Source organism: Rhipicephalus microplus, chromosome 3 (genome assembly GCF_043290135.1).
Source record: "Rhipicephalus microplus isolate Deutch F79 chromosome 3, USDA_Rmic, whole genome shotgun sequence".
NCBI classification, from domain to species: domain Eukaryota; kingdom Metazoa; phylum Arthropoda; class Arachnida; order Ixodida; family Ixodidae; genus Rhipicephalus; species Rhipicephalus microplus.
Window position 1 is genome coordinate 44,870,073 of NC_134702.1, and position 20,504 is coordinate 44,890,576.

The 20,504-nt window shown below is 50.2% G+C and overlaps 1 protein-coding gene across 14 annotated transcripts in view; it reads left to right on the top strand.

The window, feature by feature from the left end:
- LOC119161595 (eukaryotic translation initiation factor 4 gamma 1-like) overlaps positions 1-20,504 on the top strand; it is a 111,055-nt gene that overhangs the window by 58,708 nt on the left and 31,843 nt on the right. The window lies entirely within an intron of this gene.

Consider the following 20,504-nt stretch of genomic DNA (forward strand, 5'->3'; position numbering starts at 1 on the left):
TCGTGGTCGTTCGCATGGCTTCTAATTAGTGCTTGTGCACCCTCGCGTTTCTTTGTGCTCCCCTTTGACGGGACTGGCGAACCGAAGAAAACGGGTTGAACACAAAAGAACGCCGGTACGGAATGACCCTTTGGTGTCCTATCTTGCACCAACACTTAGTCCAGATTGCTGCCATCGTGACGTACCCAGAGTATAGAGCCCCTATGTGACTTCACGCGAAAAGTAAGCTATACAGCCACATAATAAAACATTCAACGGAGTTTGTTTGTAAAGCACATACCTTCAATTACTTCTTGCCGTAATAACAAAACAAAAATTAAAAAATTGGTGGTAAGAACATCTACTTTTTATTGTGAACGTATTGACTGCAAGAAGTTTCGCTAGTTTCCGCAACAGAGTATAGGCACCATACAAATTAGAGAATGCCTAATAGTGTTTGAGTCTATTACTCATTGGATTACCCACTTGCTGGAGAACCGAACAATTAAAAAAATCTGAAATATAAAAATAAATTTACCCTGACTGTCTGCAGCCGTGAAGTCGGATGTTTTTAACACTGCACTTGTAGAAACTTCTGGGTATATCGCACTGAATGAAGCCTTGTTAGACTGCTTAGCAAGGTTTCATGTTCTGTGAATTACACACATTTTAAAGGGGCCAATAGTTCCAACAGTACTATCGTACTGTCGAAGAAACCTTCGTGTCTGCGGGCCACATTAGTGTTCCGTTTCAGTCATGAGCCAACCTCAAACAGGGTGCAAAAACGTGGCTGGTGAAGGGTGTTGCTGGGTAGCTTAGGCATTTGGTTGCAGGTCTGTCTAGAAATCTAGACAGCAAAGTTTTCCGGCCTTAGGGCGACACTGACCACAGCGGTCACTCAGGTCACTTATTGGCCCTCTAGCATAAACTACCCAGAGAGATTACCATTGATGCTGTGGGTATTTGCAGCCTCCTTTTGCTGCAGATTGGGCAGAGGCAAACAAGGCGAAGTCGGTGAGCAATGGTTAGTTTTTCTCGTGTCAAGGGTTTTATTCCAAGATGATTGCATAGCTTAATGAGACGTAGAATGGCATGTGCAATCATGAAATAGCTGTTTCTCCTTTTTCCCTACCACCCAATTGGAATACTTCCCCCGAAAAATGAATTGGCTCTAAGTGTGTGTGTATCTTTTGTGCTAATGGCACCAGCCTGGTCGCGAAGGTGTGGAACCTCTCAACTTGGAGGATGTGGACCTATTTCATTACCACTGTGGCAGAATTAAGGTTGTGTGTGTGTGTGTGTGTGTGTGTGTGTGTGTGTGTGTGTGTGTGTGTGTGTGTGTGTGTGTGTGTGTGTGTGTGTGTGGCGGGGGGGGGGTGGCAAGGAAAGTCTGTGTAAGGTTTAGGCTTTAGTCCCACATGCAGCCTCATGGCCGCATTGTTGCATTTCTTTAGTCTATGCTAACGTGCAATGTGTGTCACCAGTTTAGTTTATCCACGCTCACAGTATGCATCACCAGCTATGGTCGTGCTCTGCAGAACTCTCGACGAAGAAATGCATTGTTTCTGGTTTGCGACCACGAGGTAAGAGACCATTGCAACAGGTGTTAACATGGAGGCTTACCCGGTTGACCCAGTGCAAAGCTGGTTATGATCCAAGAACAAGTGCAGGCATTGCTCCCAAAACTACAGCGTGCGAGCCTTTAATCTGTGCAAGAGAATCACACGAGCAGGATAGGAGAGGGGATCTGCAGGCGCAAGAGGGCTGTAAACTCCGCGGGACATGGATGCCTGAAAGAGAGGAGGGGATGCGCATGCCCAGTAAAGGTGGTCGCACCGCACACCGGATCGAACTAGACCATAAGATGCTTTGCGTCGAAAAAACCGGCAGGCCTGCGTGAATGCTGGAAGAGTGGCCTTTCTACAGCCTTCAAACACTCTTGGGGTAACTACTTAACGCAGACTTGCATAGCCCCCATTATGCCACCATTGTGCCCGGCATTGTACCCACTACACACATGTAGTGGGTACAATGCTGTATGCATAAGTACAATTTGTATGCACTTTGATGCTGTGGGTGATAATTATGGCAGAACCATTTTTTGTAATGGTTTGCAAGCATTCAGCGAGCGACTGGTTGAGCAATACGCATCGAGTGACGCCTAGTTGTTGTATCGTTCTTCTAAAACCCTATTACTACCCACGTTAACGTGATTATTCGCACGACATGGAGCCTGCGCATAGTGCTAGCACCGGTTTGTCGGTGTGGCAGAAAGCCGGATTGCGCGTGGCTTACGGTATGGTCAAGGGGAAGAGGACGAAGAAGGGTGGTGATTGCTGCACGTGTCGCTCACGCGGTGCCAGCCGGGCGGAGGGGTATCCCCCCCGGGCAGCAGCACGGAGCCCGCCGGGATACCGGGGAGCGGCCGGCGGTGGCTACGCCGCCGGCCGGCCAAGGCTGCAGCGGCCCTCAACACCGCCGTCGCGCCCCAGTCACGCCCTCGCCCTGCGGAGGCTGCTGAGGCCGCGCATACCGCAGTGTGCACCGGCCGACCTGCCACCGCCGGTATGAATCCGCGTTTCGTTCGTCACTGAACAGCTTTAGAATTAAGACACTCGAAGATGGCGCTTGTTGGGTACGAGCCGCTGTTCGTCACTACTTGGAGGCTGTATTCTCGCGAATGACAATATCGCGATTCGAGTCTCTCCCGATTGCGAGCTACGTCCCCACACGGTCAGCCATACGCGCTTCGCTCCGCCCGAGGTGATTCGTGTGATACGGCGGAGGCCCAAATCGCAGTTCGCATCGTCGGACGGCGAAGCATAATCTCTTTGTAGCGCGAATGCTGGCTGCGGTGCGATCCGAGGCGCGTCACATGCCACGTGACTGATTCGTACGCCATCGCGTCCGTCGTGTGAATACAGCTTTAGCGTGTGTGTCCAAGCAGATTGAAGGTTCGTTCACACTTGCGCCTTGTTTCGCGACCTGTTCTTTAAGAGTGCCTAGCGCGATGTACCCGTATCGAATTCGCGTATGCTTGTGGAGATTTGGCCAATTGTGCGACCGGTGCAGGTGTTCCTCAGTCGTTTCTTATTCATGAGCAATATCCGATGCTGTTGCTGCCGTCGCGCGAATCGCTGGTGCGTGTCATACGGACGCTGCGTGTGGGGCTCCGCCCTGCGGCCGTATGTAATAGCGTGAAGCTTAATATATGCTTTTATCAAACTGGCTCCGGCATTTTTGCGTTGAGTGCAATTCTGCAGCTGCCGGTTACGTCAAGCGGCAGTATCGTGCAACGTGTAAATCCCCTTTCCACGTGGCCATCTGTTGCTCCGATGCGAGATGCCAGTGACATCGCATTCCCGGAATGCTCTCTCTCCACTAGCCGCGGATCGGGTCGGCGATATTGCCCGCTACAAGGGCGCCACAGTAGTAGTAGTACTCTGCGTTGTTAGAATAGACGACTTTCGAATGGGCGACCCTTTTCTTGTTTTTCTCGACGGCCTCGCGGGTGGACGGTCGTCCTTGTGACGTCATCGTCGACATTGCCGCGTGCCTGACCGCACCGCCGTCGCAGCACGGCTGGCTGCTTTCGTTGCAATGGTCCGGCACAGCGCCGTTTTCGCTATGCATGCATGTGCGCCTCGAAAAGGCAGGGAGCGAGTTGTGTGCGCCGCGTTGGTTGCCGGCCTGATTGGACACGGCCCGCTATCTTTGTTCTTGTTTCCCTCGTTGCCCGGTTCGTCTCTTCCCTCTCTCTCTCTCGCTCAGTCTCCCAGGCGCCGGCCGCGTTTCACCCCCTTTCTCGTATCTTCGGGCCGGGCCGGCTTCGCAAGCCGGCTTTCCCGCGGGCCACGCAATCTCGGTTCTTTTCCTTTCGTTCGCCGACGATGTCTCGCGGCCGGCCGGATGGCTTGTCCTTCCAGCCTTCGGTCAGCTTGACCCTCTTTCCTCCTTGCTAGCGCTGGTTTCTCCGCCCGCCACGTGATGTAGGTAGGAGTGCTGCTGCTTCAGCCGTCTGCGGCCAGCGACACTAGGACGTTTGAGGTCGCCCCTCTTCGATGAACGCTGTAGTAGCAGCATCGGGCGCGCCCCTCTCTAGACCAACCTCCTCCGGAAGAGATCAGTGACGTCGCTTCCTTTTTGTCTCTGGCAAATAGGGTGTTCTCCGCCCGCCGCTACACGCTGGTGGTGCGTGCGTGGCCCCCCCGAAAGTGGCGGTGGTGTGGCTGGCGGTTTGGCTCCTGGTGCGTGCGTGCCGTATGGGAACCGGAGGAGAGGACCTGCTTTTGTGGGCTTGATTGATTCGGGCAGCCCTGCCCGAGGCCGCGTTGAGCGACGACGCGACCTCTTCCCTCCCCCACCTGCGGGGTCGACCGCTTTTGCTTTCCGCTACGTTGTGCAGCCGCTGCTCATCGTCGGCGTGCGCGCGTCCGTTCCCACCAAGCAGCTGTTCGCGTTGTGCGTTGTATTTTTGCAACGTCCTCACGCCTCGACTGTGGAGTGCCTGCCCTGCAACGCCCAGTTTCCGTTTCGTTCTCGGTGCTTCGACGGATCACGTGTGTTTGTGCGACGGTATCTGGGAAGGTTTAGTCCGGCTCTACGAAAAACACTCGTACATCTGAAACTTGTCTCGGTTCTTTTTATTTGAGAAGGCCGTCCTTGTCAGAAGAGGCATGTGTCGCCCGAGTAAAGTGTTGTGTTGTGCTGCGCCGATTGCGTCGTCCTCGCTTCTCCTCGTGCTGTTTACCTGCGGTGATATCGTTTGACACGACGACGGCAGCGCTACGAGTTGCTGGCGTCTTCGTCATGGGCGGCGATCTGCCGGCGGCGGCGGCCACGTTTCGACATCCGGCTAGCGACGACGCCTAGACAGACGTTCGCTGGCGGCCTTCTACGCGACGCGGTGAGTGCTTGCGTACGCCAAGCCAAGTGTATACGCCTTTGTGGTTTAGTTTTTATCCCGAAACAGCGAAGTCGCAGAGTTTGTAAAAATCCCAATTGTCAAGGAAGCGGTGAATGATACGGGACATTGATGACACAGGACGCAACGGTGGCCCATAATCGCCCGCTAAGCAAGAAGCGAAACCAGTCCGCATGGATTTGTGGAAAAGCAAGATTCTCAGGCGGCGGCGATAAGTTCGTCCTGGTGTGGCATTGGAACCCTGTGCCTCTTCTGTAGGGGTCGTTTATGGCTAGGTGAAAGCAAAATACGTTTGTCCTGTAGCGCAGAAACTAGCACTTCAGTTGGTGTGGGGCGTTGTTGCCGAAATTGTCAAGACTCGTCATACTTATTCTGCTTTCTTCTTGTTCTCGTAGCTTGACATCCGCTGTGTGGCACGTAAGGGTGTGCGTGTCAATTCGATCCCGGTGGTCTCCATTTCGGTGGAGATGAGAGTGGACGCCCGTGTACTGTCAGTCACCATTAATTTCGTGGGTTCTTCATACGCAATACATCGCTCAAACGCTGGCCAAGATGAGACGCGATGAGGCGCTCGTTACTGTGTGTTGCATGCTGCTACTCCATGTGGAAGTGAAGCTGTCGTCAGCTGCCGAGACGTACATCGTGGCCGCTTGCGCATGTTGCGAAACGGTTTATGCCGTCGTGGCCGCGATCCTAGCCGAGTAGGTAGAGAAAAAAAGATAGGGAGATATATATATATATATACGAATATGCAGCGATGCGCGTCATGATTTGCAGTCTGGCCGATTTCACGGTTGTCCTCTAGATGCGCTTTCGAAGACGACACTACGTCATAATATGAGCTTTGTTTAAGAAATCTAGCAGATAATGACGCCGAGAAAGCCTTCGTGATAGTGGTACCGTAGATGTGCAGCAAAGGTGTACGAAGGGCAACTTGCCGCGGGCAGGTACCGAACTTCCGGAGGTCGCAGGTTTTCTTCTAAAGTTGTAGCCGAGTGCAATGATCTGGCCAGAAGCTATGCTTGTAGTCTACAGAGACTTCATTGGTCTTCAGGACGCTTAACGTGACAATGTTCTTTTTCAGATACTTTCCCGAATGTACACAGAACATATGGAAATATGTGCCATGTTTGTACGCGTGGCGTCTTAATGCCACACGAACCCGTTGCAGTCCCTGCAAAAAACGCCATTCGGGTCAATGTGCAGGCTCCCCTCGTGTGCCTAGCAGATGGTAAACGTTGAGGGGCTGTATGGGCGTGTGCTCATCTTTCCTCCGTTAGAGCTCATATGGGCGCTGCGGTTCTAGGCGATGCACTGAGAATACGACGATGTGACATGTATATAAGCAAGTGGCATGCAGTGGCAAAAAATCGCAGCACATGCACGTAGTGAATGATGATGAGTGGTGCAAAGTGTCCGTCGTCCGTGCGCGTGTCTGTCCATCCGTGCGTCTGCTTGTCTGTCCGTCCGTCCGTCTAATGAACACTACAGGTACCGCTATCTGGTATATTTTCATCATATTTATTATATAGAAGCATCCAGTGGACATTCCAAGGTATAAATGAGGGGTGGCTATCTACTACTACTACATACATCGCGGACGCACGACCCACGGCCTAAAGAGCTTCGACCCTAAAATCACCAACGCAGGTACGCAATACCGAACGCGATAATCCACCATTTGCGTGCAGACGCGCTCGGCGGTGACGGTGGCAGCGCCACTGCGGTACGTGTAAACTCGACGGTGCTAAGAATCTGACGCACTAGCTTTTGTGAAGGTATTGTGAAGTTAGCGATGGTATCGGCTGCGTCACTTTCGTCGACTTATCTGACGTCACGCAGGCAGTGGAAAGCCAGGTGAGCGTTCTGGGGCGATTCGTTTGCATACGATCAGTGCATATCTCAAGCCTGTAACAAACGCGTTGCATTCGAGTTTATACGGTATGCAGATGTCGGAAGGCGATCTCCGCTTGCAGGATACATGTTTGCCGACGAGACGGCCACCCTGATATGTCACCGTAGATAGCTTTGTCGGCAGCCATGCTGCTGTAGCAGCAGGAACATCCCCGCCTTTCGTATCGATTGCACGCGGAAGTGTTACGTGGAACGTTTTGTTGGATGCTGTTTTGCGCTCTCTCTCGCATTGTCGTCTGCATAACCACCGCCTCGATCCGCACTCTGTATGCATCGTCGGAATGTGTGCCGCCACATCCTGCCGGTGGCGCTCTCTGCGCGTTGCATAATGTGGTCTTCTCACCCCTTTCGCTCCCCCCCCCCGTACGTAACTGTGCTAGTTTGCGGACGCGATTGTTATCGCATTCGGCGTCTGCTTTTAGGCATAGCCTATGTATTGTTTCTCAGCTCCACGTCTCGTCTATTGTGTAGGCGGTTAATAATTGGCGAGTTAACGCTGCAACATTTCAGTTTTGTAATTAAAAGCAGCAGGAGGGGGGGGGGGTGGCTCTGGGGCAGCAAGCAACATGAAAGTGGCCAGTTCCGCTTGTACATAAGTGGGACTGGTCTTCTTTCTTTGCAGAGTCGCTCGTCGCGTTTCCTTTGAATTTTCATATCTCCAGCAAGTATAGTTCCAGCCAGAGGCGCAAATTTAGAAAAAATCGCGAGAGGTTACGCACATCTTGCCATGACGGCTATATTGTTTGTATAGATGTTGATTTCTTATCAACTTGCATAAAAGTTAAAATCGGGCCTTGATATACAATTGGAGAACGAACATAGGTTTTCAGCTTACGTAATTGCATTGTTTTGTGGAGTCTCTTTCCTGGAACGTATCGAACTGCTGTAACGGTTTATTTTCGCGTGGCTGATAAAATAAACACAGTAAAAGAAGTTGAACCAGCTATATACGCAGTCGTGCGTGTGAAAGGCTTGACAGTTGAAGAAATTTCCTGAGGGGACCATGATTTACGCCAATGAATTTAGTGATAATCACGCTCACCAGTGTACTTAGTGTGTTGAAGGCTAACATGCCTTGAGATTTATAGTATATATGTGCTTTATATCATACTTGCGCTTATTTTTGCTGTGCAAAATAATCAACTTTTGTTTTCTACCCCTCTTCTGAGACATATACCTACCATTATGGAAAGTATCTGCGAGAATGAAAAGTTCGCATTCGTGTTTAGTGAGTGTTTGTTATAAGGAGGTTAAACTGTAGCATTTGCCGTATTTCGTCCCAAAATTAAAAAAAAGGTTCAAAATGTTGAGGTGCGGATTATATACGGCGATTGTAGCGGTGTTCTTTTTTTAAAGCTAAGGTCACGGGTGCGGGTTATATGCAGGGGCGGGTTGTATGCGAGAAAATACGGTGTGTGCCGCGCGATTGCTTATACAGCAAGATTGTGTGGTATAAGACCGAACCATGCAATCCCCCCCCCCCCCCCCCCGCCGCATTAGCCCTCGCAGAAAATTTTTTCTTACTTGTAGATACCGGTTATCGTTTTGAGCGAGAAAGTTTCGTATTTCTATGGCGTGTGGGCGTGACGCGAATACGCGCCGCGGCGTAATTAAGAAGTCGTATACTATGAGAAGCTAGACATTTACGACCATTTGATGAGCCCGGAGATGTGACGCTTACGTTGACGATTGCCTTCCGTGCGCCCCGAGCGTGGTCGAATTCTTGTGTGATTGCTTTCGGCCTCCGATGGTGCAGCTGCTTTCATTCTCTCCGTCTTCTAGTACTAGCTCTCTGGTGTCTCTCTCTCTCCCCCTTCCCTCCAACCCTGGCGACGTCGGGGCGCCGCGCGCGATGGAAAACCGGGAAAGAAAAGCCCGCTCGAAGCGGCGGCGCGACTAATATTATCCGTCCTTGGGCTGTTACGCGATGCTGGGAGTGGAAGGACTACCACTATGCGGCTGGCGTTGTTTCTGGAGCCGCTGACGAGACCTAGTCCACCCCTTACCCCTCTTTTTTTTCTTTCGTTTTCCTCCTTCGCACTGAGCTGAACAAGCTGCATCTTCGAAAACGCGTTGCGTTGGCTTCTTTTGATTCCTCTCTGTACGTCTGAAATCTATTTGCCGCCGTTACTTTAAGGTTTTGAACGTGATAGTTTCAACATGGCCTCCGAGATTGCGAGCGCGCGGCGAGGTTCTCTCCGGCCGTCCCAATCGCCGCGCCGTAAAGTTAATACACTGACTATAGAGAAAAAGCTGGGCCGGAGAAGCTATAACCACAAAAGCGCTGACATCTTCGAACGTGGTCATTGTTGCCATCACAACACTTTAAAGAAGCGATAAACAAATAAAACACAGGCATGTTCACGTATTATAAAGTAAAATTGCATAATCTTAAGATCAACAACTTTTTAGTAAAGATACAATGGCCATCGAAGGGAAGCGTTTGCAGGTTTATTCAGTAGATGGCGCCACCATTCTTGTAACGTAGAGAGCGTGGCGATGCGGCTCGTTGCACCGACTTGCTTACGCGCCGCGTCCGCGTTCTTTGTTGCCAAGAGCCAGAAACTCGACTTTATGTGACAGTCTCTTACTGCGATGTAACAGAGATTCATGAAGAAAAAAAATGCCGGGTGCAATTGCAGCATGCAGTGGGGACTGCGAGTGAAGTCAACCGAGAGCCGAGTATCGTTCCATCATGGCGGCAGCCGAGCGGTTATGTTTTAATGCATGGGCCCTATGGGGAGTTTTTCCTCTAGTCTGTATATTAACTGTCAAGGCTCATTCGCATCGAAGGCGGCGCGGCGAAAGCGCGAACCTGTTCATACCGCATGCCTCCTTCCTCTGGCCGCGCGGCAGAAGAGGCGGGCATCTCGCGATTTTGCGCACGTGTCGCTATGACGTGTCAGTGCTTCTCCCAAACGTACACCGGCGCCAGCACCGCGCCTCCGCTGCTGCGTGGCGTTCTGATTGGCTGCGGCAAGTCTCGGCGGGCGGCAAAAAATTGCTCCGAGAACGATTGCTCCCGCTTTCGCCACCTGGAGAGGAGGTTTCTGCCGCTTTCTACGTTGCCGCCTCGCCGCTTTGGCCGCCGCGCCTTCGGTGTGAACGAGCCTGGTACTTTGCAGTGAGGACTGGTACTTTACAGCGAAGGATTTTTCACTCGTGCCTTGATTTCAGCCGCCAATCAGATAACCTCATTCTAGTTATTTATATCCGCTTAAAGTTTACTTTGCCCTTGCGTTCCCTAAACGCCAGTGCTTTGAAAAAAACTGCGCCATCATCCTGAACTATAGGGTGAAGCCCTTTACAGAATGTTATCAGGTGTTCAGCAGTTTCCTCCTTTCCACATGCACTACATACCGTGTCTACCCCTTTGTAATTGGCCCGATAAGTCTTGGTTCGCAGTACTTCCGCCCTGGCCTCAAACAGTAGAGAACTACCCCGAGTATTATCATAGATCTTTTCTTTGGCAATTCCCTGCATAAAAGTTCGATAGATGTCTAGTGCAGACTTTTTGATCATGCCGATTCTCCACATGTCGGTCTCAGTTTCCTTCACCTTCTTAACCGATAGTTAGCTTCCATTTTGTGTCGACATTCTTCATCTACAAGTAGCTGAAAACCTTCCTAGCCCAACGCTCCTCCCCCATTTTTCTCAATCGCTTTTCCAATTTCAGATCACCTTGTACTCCCTGATTTGGTGTAATCTTGTGAGCTCCTAAAGCAAGCCTACCTATTCCACGTTGCTTAATTTATAATCTTGCTTGAACTTCTGCTCTCATGCACAAGACAGCATTTTTTGCCGAAAGTCAGACCAGGAACCATGACCCCTTTCCGTATTCCCCTCACATCATCATACCTATTGTAATTCCACAGTGCCCTATTTTTCATCACCGCTGCATTCCTGTTACCTTTAGTCGTCACGTATATTTCATGTTCCCTTAGGTACTCGGTCCCGTTGTTATCCATACACCAAGATATTTGTATTTATCTGTTATCTTGAGCGTGACCTTCTGTATCCTAAGCTCATTACCTTCATTATCATTAAAAATCACGACTGCTGATTTTTCCTTACTGAATCTCTAATGTAACCTATCTTCCTCATTACCGCAGATGTCTATAATCTCTGCAAATCTTCCTTGCTGTCGGCCATTAGCACTATATCATTTGCGTACATCAATGCTGGTAGTGCCTGTTCGACGAGTTTTCCTTGTTTGACTAAAGAGAGGCTGAAGCCCAGTCCACTTTCCTCTAATTTGGCCTCTAATCCTTGTAGGTACATCATGAATAACAAGGGTGACAAAGGGCATCCCTGCCTAAGTCCCCGTTTTATCTCCGTGGGCTTGAACACCTGTTCTTCCCATTTTATAACTACCTTGTTACCTTTATAAATATCCTTTAAAAAATTGACTGCATCTTCCACACCTAGTGTGTCCAGTATTCCCCACAAGACCCCTTGATCCACGTTATTGTACGCTCCTTTGATATCCAAAAATGCTAGGGGCCTGTGTTCGTTTTCTGCTATTTCGATGCACTGCGTCAGTGAGAACAGATTGTCTTCCAACCTCCTGTGTTTCCGAAACCCATGCTGGAGTTCCCCTAGCACCCCCTCATCCTCAATTCATGCCTGCAGTCTTTCCTTTATAATCTGCATTGCCAGCTTGTTGACCACTGATGTCACTGTGTTGGGACAGTAGTTGTTTATGTCAGCATTGTCCCCCTTTTCTTTATAGATCATTGTCATCCTGCTAAGTTTCCATCAGGGACTTCACCATCGATTATTATTTTGCTCACTGCATCCATCAGGGACCTCACCTTCTATTATTTTGCTCACTGCATCCATCAGGGACCTCACCTTCTATTATTTGGCTCACTGCCTCACTCAATGTCTGCTTAGACTTTGGACCGAATGTCTTTATCAGCATAATTGGAATGCCATCTGCTTAGACTTTGGACCAAATGTCTTTATCAGCATAATTGGAATGCCATCTGGGCCTGTTGGTGTACTACTACGAACCTTCTTCTCAGCCCTTCCCCACTCTCGTTGTGAAAATGGAGCCACTGCGCCACTTGATCCATTCTTGTCAATTGTGGTGCATAAGGCACTTGTTTGTTGAAATTTTTGTCACCCTTGTTCTTACATATTCAATAGCTTCCTCCCCTTCTAGTCTAACACCTTGAGCTGTAGTTATAAAGCTCTACTCTAGGCTTGTCTCATTTCTTGGGGAGCTTAGATGGTTTCAAAATTTTGCAGCTGCTTTTCTATCCCATTTTATTTCAATCATCTGTTGGTTCACTCGCTGCTTAGCACTTCTGTGTCCCCTAGAGGCTTCGTTTTGCTATGGCTCTCTTAACTTACTTGAAAGAAACCGAAAGAGCGCCATGGTGCGGAGAAAAGAGGGAGCCACGCCCACCTCCCGAAACGCGCTCTAGGTGCGAATGGGACGGCCGGAAATAAACCCGGCGTGCGCCCGCAATCTCGGAGGCCATGGTTTCAAGGAGCTCGTTTCGCTAAAATTACGTTGTTGGCGTCGTTGGTTGTGACCGAAAAATCGAAAAAGATGCGAATAATAAAATAAATGAAAAATTCTGGGTCTTAGTGGAAATGCAGTGCTTAGAAATGCAGTGAAATCTGCTTAGAATGCAGTTAAAGTAACTTTCATGGTTTACAATCACACGTGTCCTGTATACATGCTTCACAACACATCAAATATTGCCTGTAATAATGCCTGTAACAAGCGTACTGCGCCTTTTTTTACTTAGAACATGTAGTAACCACGGAGCTGAACCATTACATTACATTACATAACTAGGAAAATAGGGGTAGGGTGGATCACATTCGGCAAGCATTCTCAAATTATGAATGGTAATCTGCCGCTGACCCTCTAGAGGAAGGTATATAAAAGCTGCATCTTGCCAGTACTCACCTATGGAGCAGAAACCTGGAGGCTTGCAAAGAGAGTTCAGCTTAAATCGAGGACGACGCAGCAAGCGATGGAAAAGAAAATGATGGGTGTAACTTTGAGAGACAAGAAGAGTACAGTGGGTCAGGGAAGAAACCGCGGTTAAGGATATCATAGTTGAAATTAAGAAAAAAATGGACATAAGCTGGGCACGTAGGGAGGACAAGCGCGGTTCTCGTGTTGACAGGCATACTGTGGCAAAAAGTAGCAGAGTTGAGCCACTCTTCTGATCACCGCTCGGTTCAGCGGATGGATGGATGTGGCTGTACCCTTTAGATCGGGCGGTGGCTAACGGCACGTAGCCGTAATACTTAGTGAACTAACCACTAGGTTTCTTTTTTTTTTCCCCTTTAAATAGTGAAGTTGAGGACTAGTACTTTGTAGTGAAGGGTTTAATTTTCACTCGTGCCTTGACTTTAGCCACCAATCAGATAACCTGCTTCTAGTTAATTCTACCCGCTTGAAGTCTATTTTGTCTTCCCTGTCCCTAAACCCCAGTGCTTTGAAAGACTCTGCGCCATCATCCTGAAAGGGTGAAACCCTTTACAGAACATCAAGTGTTCGGCGGTTTGCTCCTCCTCTCCACATGCACTGCATACCGTGTCTACCCCTTCGTATTTGGCCCGGTATGTCTTGGTTTGCAATACTTCCGTCCCGGCTTCGAACAGTAGGGAACTACCCCGAGTATTATCATAGATCCTTTCCTTGGCAATTTCCTGCTTGAAAGTTCGATAGATTTCTAGTGCGGACTTCTTAATCATGCCCATTCTCCACATGCACTCTTAAAAAAAATGGAGTGACGTTCTCTCCAATTAGGGAGAAACGGCGATGTCCCCAACGTTCGTCTTTAAATAGAGAAACGTTGCTCCCTTATCCACGGAGAAACACGTTCCTCCTTATGAAAATCATCATGGCTGCCCCCCGGCGAAGCGAGTAGGCTTAGCAAATGCAACGATTCTCGACTGATAAGGAGTACACGGCACTGAAAGTTACAAAAAACGGTCCCGCTGAGCTTGATATTGCACGAAATTATTATAAAAACAAGCAGACGAACCTGTGGCGGTGAACACATCGCGAAAGAGAACGACGGAGCAAGTACGTTTCGTTCGGTCAGAGAAGCCACGTTCACTCCGATAGACACGGATATATACTGCAGAGCCCTCACCTGAAGAGTGCATGCTAGGCATGCTGTATTTATTTCTCGCAGATTCACATAGTGTAGCGTAGCGAGGTTATCCATGCGTTTACCGGTCCACAGATCACGAGATGTGCCTCCAAACGGTAGACTCGATCGCAGCGAAACCATTCCGACTCAGTATTGCAGCTTTGATAGACAGATGTTCAACGTTATATAAGTAGCTGGAGGTGTGAGAGCGTCATAACCGTGAAGTAGGTGGTAGCTGGCGCCATCTGGAGGGACTGAACAAAACTAAAAAAAAAAATTTGCCTGCCGCGAGTCATACCCACTTTCACGGCTCCCTTGCGGACTGTTTACGCCTCAGCCCATTCAGGATTTTTTACGTCACTGCCCATTGAGGATTACTGTCACTGACACCGGAAGCCTAAATATGCGCTGGTGCAATGCATATAACTACACATGCACGCATGGACACATACTGCACATACAGTACGCAACAAATATACGCTATCATATATGCTAAGAAGTACACAACAAGAGCACAATCAACCACTCACAGCAACGAATAACACTACGACGTGTTTACTCACACCATACTATGAAAGCGCGCCAGCTTATATAGCAATGAATTTCGACTGACCATAGTGGCACAGGTTACAAGTAGGTTTTCTTACACTTTTTTTACGTTTCGTATCAATACCACAACATGCGCACACGTAAATATATTGTATCTGATGCTAAGAGAAACGCGAGTTTATTAATGGTTGCACAATAATGAACGGAATAATTACTAGAGCTTATCAGGTTTTCACGAAGGCGGATACCCCCAAGCCTTGCATAGTTGCCCACGGCATTCCGAACGCTGCGCCATCTGTTGACCACTGCCACAGTTATTTTTTTTTCTTGAAGCCTTCGAGAGTGCAAACACTTGCTGCGCGTTAGCCATTTTGGAGGTCACGTTTCTTTTTCTTGTTACTTAGAGAGGGCGCAGCATGCGGACCAAACTTTGTCTCCGTCGTGGTAGGTGTTCTGTGGTCACGTCGACCTCGTTTAGTTGCTTCGTCTTAACGTTTGCTTATATTCTTTTTACGTGCGTACCACAAGTGTGACCGTTAGCCATGGATACAGTACACCACTAGCCCTTCAATGACAAGGTTTTTGATGCGGTAACGACCGTCCTAGCAGTGCATACGTACGTTACAACGCGGGTCTAGCGAGAGAAATAAGCGATGACCTCGCATCCGACGGTATTTTTTCGTGAGCTATGACAGTGGCTGTCGGCGTCGCAGCAGCTCTAATACTTCAGTGGAGGAACTATCGCTGCAGTGCGCAAGTTTACTATAATTTCAGATGCCTCTCGCTTCAGATGCAGATGCCTCTGCATATGCATATGCCTCAGAGCAGATGCCTCTGCTTCAGATGCCTCTCGCGATTCGCCTCGCGAGTCAACTGGCAATCATAGTGCGTGCCACAATTTTGTTGTTAGCGCTGCGGCTGTGGTGGTTATTACTCTGGATTCGGAATACTCTTTTCACAAAGGTGAGTGAGCGTTAGTACTTACTTGCTGTGCACAGCTGTTACTAGAAGTGCATTTTGTGTTGAGTTTCTCACGACAAAGGAGAATCATGGACGAGAAAGGCATACTGCACGCGTGCATAATTCCTTCCTACTTCTCAGTGCTGGCATGGGCAATTCAAAACGAATGCGATTCAGAATTTGGTTTAACCTACAGAAGTCATTGGTTCACTTTTCACAAAAGTTTAGTTATGTTGATGTTTAAAAAGTTTCTGATGGTTGTAACCTAGCCTGGCGAATAAACACTCGGTGAAACTTCGCAGCCTGTTTCCCTTTGTGCTTTCACCTGCCGTGGTAGCGTAGCCTTATTGGGTGTCGTGTGACTATGCTGGAGGACGCAGGTTCGACTTCCGGCCACGGCGGCCGTGTTCGAATGGGGGTAAACTGCAAAGAACATCCATATGGCGGTAGTGGCACGTATAACTCTATCAATTGTATATGATCGTACTTTCATGCATGGAGTGTACAGTGGTATCAGGTTTCCCAGAATGATGAAAAGTGTGATGCTTTTTTACGCGCCTCTTTGAATTCACGAGTGCTGTTGGTGCCGTGCGAAACTAAAAATGCGTGGGCTTACCACGTATGTCGACACCGAAAAAAATCATTATTTTTTTACACTCTAAGGTAATCGATAAAGCAAGACTGCTTGGGAAGCAGAGCTTTTTGTATTCGTGACAAATTGGTCGTATGAAACAACACGAGACACACATGGAAGTGTGCGGAGCATCGTGCGAGTGCCTGACGATAAAAAAAGAGAGGCTTTTACTCTACACTAATAAAACAAAAGAAAACGTCACTCCTGCATTGCTTACAACAATCTTAGGTAAAAGAAATCGCTCGCGACTGGCCGCGGCCGGCTATAGGCTTGGCGTGCGCATTCGCGCGAGCAAGACCCCCGTGATTGAGGAGAAACTTGAACGCTGAAGGACGAACGTTGCTCCTTTGGTCCTTGCCGCGAGAGGGCGCGACGGGTAAAGCGCCCGAAAGGGAGGAAGTCGCTGCGCCGAAGGAGGAACGGAGCCCGTTTCTCCATTCTCGCTCCCTTTTTTTTTTAGAGTGTGTCAGTCTCAGTTTCCTTCACTTTCCTCTTAACCGATAGTTCTTTTCGGTTTGGCCACCTGCTGTTTTCTAAGTATTTACCAGTCAACTTCCTGGTTCGCTTCCTCCATTTTGTATCGACATTCTTCATGTACAAGTAGCTGAAAACCTTCCTAGCCCAACGCTCTTCCCCCATTTCTCTCAATCGCTTCTCAAATTTTATCTTGCTGCTAGCTTCCCTGCCCTCAAACGAACCGACGCGCTTTCTTTCATTATTACATACCAAGAACGTAAGGTAAAAATCGAGGTTTGCAGGCGTGACCGGAGCAACCAAGTTTGGCTCATACCTTCTTGTGAAATGGTAAGCGAAAAAAAAAAAATAAATAACGCGATGCTAGTGCTCTGAAGCGCAAGCGCTGCTCCTACGCGGGTGGTGAATGGCTTTCCCGCAAGACATTTCAACCCGATATGGCGTATTGTTGATGGAGTTGTTCATGTCCGCTCCGACAGATGCTGCCGTCCTACGAACCGTTCTTGCTTCCGCGCATTCTACTGCCCATGACAGCCAACCAGATCGCCAGCCATGGTCACGTGGGTGCTGACGTGCTCTGGCGTCGTTAAGTGGCCAGAGCATGTCGCCGCTCGCTGGGCGGTTTGAAACGCGTTTGGCCGAGTCGCAATGATTTGCAGCGATCCGCAGCTTTAAAGCGTTGTAATAAATGGCGCAGTTTACGCAGAGAGCTCAAATGAGTCTCTAAATTTACCTTAGCACTTGTTTGTACAACATCTCCAAACCCGTTTCAATGTCCCTTTAATAAGCATCTAAGACAAAGGAGGGTGATGTTGGGAGTGTCGAAAGTGTAATCACGACCCAGCAAGACGGCACGAGTGCACACCTGCCAGGCTGTTTGGTTAATTGCGAATCATTTTTTGTTCTTTGTGTCCCTTCAAAGGCGACCGTTCGCTGCATGTCTGCTCCCCCCCACTCCATAGAGGGCGATACGGCTGAACACCTGATACGTTTCTGTAAAGGGCTTCGCCCTTGAATTCAGGCTTATTCGTCCAACATTTGTTTTTATTGCTCGTCGGCGTAAACCTGTCTCCGTGCGGTTGCTGTACTCCTGCAACGGTACAGACAATGGGGCTCTTTGTGAGCGCGTGTGATACCGAGTGCTACGAAAACAACTCGGGCCTCCCAATGGCGTGTTTCCGCCGGACAGCAGCAGCAGTTTGACAAGTGGTGGTGGGGGTGCCCTATAGGCGCATTCCATGCGTGTCCCTCCCACGCACTAGCTCGTTCTCGAAATGAATGGTACGGCGGTCTCACGCTCGCAACTGGGCGTGCGTAGGCGGCGTGACGTTGTACGGTGACGCTTAGGAGAGTGGGTTAGGCTTACGAGGACGGCGAATGAATGGGAGGCCGTAGAGTAGTCTGCCTTGCGTGGATCGGCGGTTGGGTCGCGCGAAATGTTGCTCTGCCCACGCACTGTTGATGTTTAAATGGACGCCAGCTGGCAATTCCCGCACCAAACGATGTTTACCAAGTCCGACGTAGTTCTTCATTGGCAAAAAACATTTTCCAGGTTTGATGAAAGTGGGTTTGAGAGCCTCTGGCGCGCACCTCCTGACATCGACACTATCGTGGCGTCAGGCTACAGCGTCTTGTCGCACCAATTGGGCTTATTTGCGATGACGTCATGTGCCTAACATTCTGATCAGTCGCTGGATCATTCCCAACGAGACGAAACAGTCGTGGGAACGTCAACGACGTTTTGCGCGAAGACTTGCCAAGCTTGGATCGTTGGAACCGAAACTAGTGTGCCTTTTCTGGGGGCTTGGCTTTCCATTTTGACCCCAAAATACAACTGATAATTTTCACCTCGAAGGGGGACAAAAATGTTGCCGTGAAAGTTGAGCTGTGAAAGAGTAGCCAAGAATCGGACATCTTGACCAGTGGCAAGTGAAAACGTTAGCGTGTTGAAATCGGGCATGTTATCTCGCTTGCCGTTATCAGTTTAATGGAGGCAATTTGTCGAGATTGTGTTTGAGGCGTGCAACAGTTTCAGTGAGAAGCCCCCAAATTCTGGGAAAAATACTTCAGATAATGGTCATCTCGGTAGTCAATAATAGTTTTGGTCAGTGACACCAATTGTCCGTTTTCGTGAGGCGTTTACCGAACTGATCGATCCCTCGCAAAAATACTATTGTGCAGGCCTCGGGCGAAAGCAAGGCGAGCCAGATAAAAACATCAAAACCGCGCGGACCTTGTTTCAACCGCCCCCGGTATTTTCGTCGGTTACGTAGGTGGCCCCGGCGGAGACGCGTCGTACACTAGCAAAACGCGCGGCACATGGCGCTGACTTTGACGACCCGACGTTTGCGCCGAGCCTCGGCGGCCCGTTGTGCACTTGCTGCTGCTTTGCTCTGCAACGCCACACCGCTTGCAGAAGCAGCTGCTGCCCACTCGTTTCTTGTTCTGTTCGTGGTTTTCTGGGGGGGCTGGTTTTTGCTCGCTGGCCCGCCGAGAGGGTTTCCCTTCCTGGTCTGGGACGGTGCTCGCTTTGCCGCTTCTAAATTTGTCGAGTGCGTGCGCGCGCCGGCCGGCGCCGAAGGAGTCGTCGGTGCGGAGAGAGAGGAGGAGGCTGTCGTCGAGGAGGGGCAGGCTCCACCGCGGGAATTTTCGCCCCCTTCCACTCTTCTTTCTTTTGTCGTTCTCTCGCTCTCCGCGGCCCGTCTGACTGCGAGAGAGGCTGCCGCTGGCTTCATCGGCCCGCTTGGCACGCCGACGACCGACCCTCCTGCCGTTTTGCCCAGCGTTCTGAGTCGCCTCCTCCGCGGTCGCCGTCGGGCTGTGTGCGAGTCGTCCGCGGGTCTTGGTGCGAAGATAAGCGGGTTTTCCTTCGACGCCATCGTGATGCCGCGACCCTCGGTTCTTCGGCCGGGCGCCTGTTTGTCGGTGCGTAGTTGGTAGCAGCCGAGGCTGTCCGCCGCGCCACGAGGTCACTTTTTTTTTTTTCTTGCGGCGCGCCTCTGTGTGCGAAGCAAAACCTCGGGCAGTGTGCTGCCGCTGGTCGTTTTTTTCTGCGAATGATGAGCTGTGCCGTGTCGCCACCGTCCGTTGCGACAGGCGGGCGACGTTGCTGAGGCTCCCCGCGGTGGTCGCCCCCCAACCCCGCCCGATGTGCGCCGTTTCGGCGAAACGTCTTCCGGCCGTCACTGCTGCCTCCGCTAGGACTACTAGACAGAGACGGCGCTGGTGACGATGGATTCTTCCGTTCGTTGCGCGTATGTTGGCGGAGTCCGTGTTTGAACTCTGAGGAAGGAGCGGCCCGTCTCCGGCCCCCTCCCCGACAACACCGGGATCGTAAGGATTTGCACCCCTCCAGTGTCGTTCGTTGGAAGCTTCGGAGACGCACGTGGTCGGCCACCCCGTCGCCGATGATGGCGAGTGCGCGGCCGCCTTCGGCGGCTCGTGCCGTCAACGGGTCGTCGCACGGCCCGCCCTTGCCAGGTGAGAGAGAAAGAGCGAGAGAAAACTTCTTCTAAGTCCCTGCTGTTGGGTTGCGTTGCGTCATGGCGTTGCATAACTGCTGGCTTGCGCGTTTTTCATTTTTTAGTCCCGTTACCCAACCCTAACTCCTTCGCCGCCTTGTGGCTCGTCGCGTGTTGTGTGCTTTTATGACGCCTGATAAACGAGGCAGCTCTTCGCTGGTACCTCTTTGCGTCGAGTTGTTCTTGCACACCTGACTTCCGCGCACTTGTTTTTCTACTACCCCCCTCTCCGTAGTGTTTTTCTTTGCCGGCTGCGTTTCTTTCCGCTCGTAGCTGGTTGATGGTTAGCCACCGTTTCCACTTTTGGCTCTGGCTTGGAGGAGTCTTCGGTTAACCCTAGTGTGCCTCTGTGAGAGACGTCTGTAGTAGAGCGAGCTAAGAAGGGGGATGGCAGTACTGGTTTGCCTTATTGCTCACACCAC